The sequence below is a fragment of the Mesitornis unicolor genome, unplaced genomic scaffold (assembly GCF_000695765.1).
Source record: "Mesitornis unicolor isolate BGI_N332 unplaced genomic scaffold, ASM69576v1 scaffold6943, whole genome shotgun sequence".
NCBI lineage: Eukaryota > Metazoa > Chordata > Aves > Mesitornithiformes > Mesitornithidae > Mesitornis > Mesitornis unicolor.
In genome coordinates this window covers 5,347-6,692 of record NW_010173904.1, presented here as the reverse complement: position 1 = coordinate 6,692, position 1,346 = coordinate 5,347, and the positions used below count along the sequence as shown (strand labels likewise).

Here is a 1,346-nt window from a genome sequence, read left to right as displayed (position 1 = left end):
CTTCAGACTGTTCCTGACCTCAGCTTTGGAAAAGAAAGAGTCCAAACTTGAGATATCAGTACTGAGAAAATGCTCTTTTATTACAGAGATTTGACACAGGAGGCCAGCTGCATGGTCCTGCAATTTTTTTTTTTACAAAGGCTTCTGGGTGAGACAAGCTGGGTTCACACCTTTGAGGAAATTGAGTGGATGCAGACATTCCTGGACAAACAGGATCATCAGAAAAAAGGAATATGGACAGAAAGTTTAAGAGATGAATTGGAAATTACGTATGAAAAGACATAGGGAGCTTATTGCTGCTGAGATACCAATGACTGAGCCCGCTTCTTCAGTGTATCCTTGATCTCCTGGTTCCTCATGCTGTACATGAGGGGGGTTCACTGCAGGAGGCACCACAGAGTACAGCAATAACAGCACCACATCCAGGGATGGAGAGGAAATAGAGGGAGCCTTCAAGGAGGCAAATATTAAAGTACTGACAAACAGGGAGACCACGGCCAGGTAAGGGAGGCACATGGAAAAGGGTTTGTGCCGTCCCTGCGTACAGGGTATCCTCAGCATGGCCCTGAAGTTCTGCACATAGGACAGCACAATGAAAATAAAACAACCAAAGTTCTCTGAGGTAGGAATGTGAGCAGGAGAGCTTGAGGATCTGGGGATTTCACAGAAAACTGGTCCACAGCATTGCCTTGGCAGAGAGGTAGTGAAAATGTATTGGCTGTGTGCAGCAGAGAATTGAGAAACCCACTGACCCAGGGGTAGTGGGTTTTTTACCCACTGCTGTCATGTGGACACAAGCTCTGCTGCCCAGGACGGTCCCGGAGGTCTGGGATTTGCAGATGGACACATAGCAGTCATAGGCCATGACAGTGAGAAGACACAGATCTGCTATGATAAAAAATAAAAAAAAAGAAAAACCAAACCCAAAACAAACAGAAAGAAAACACACAAAAAGAAAAAGAAAGACCTGTGCAGCACATCTCCTGTAAAAGATGTTCCTGGTGTCCTAGAGGGAATTGGCCATGGCTCTGGGGATTGTGGCGGAGATGGATCCAAGCTCGAGGATGGAGAGTTTGAGGAAGAAGAAGTACATGGGTGTACAGAGGTGGTGGTTGCAGGTTATGGAAATGATGATGAACTAAGGAGGGGGCTAGCAGAACTGCCACTTTGGACTTCTGGTGGGAAGACTTTGGCCTTTAGGGACTTGGTTGGCAGATTTCCTTGGGAGGCAGTTCTGAAAGGCCAAGGAGTCCAGGAACACTGGACACTCTTCAAGAAGGAACTCTTAAAGTTGAAGGGACAGGCCGTCCCTGTGTGTCAAAAAAAAAGCCCGCAGAGAAGACCAA

At 46.7% G+C, this 1,346-nt stretch overlaps 1 pseudogene; it reads right to left on the bottom strand.

Moving 5' to 3' along the window:
* Nucleotides 1-290: 290 nt before the first annotated feature.
* Nucleotides 291-904, bottom strand: LOC104537856 (annotated as a pseudogene).
* Nucleotides 905-1,346: the final 442 nt, after the last annotated feature.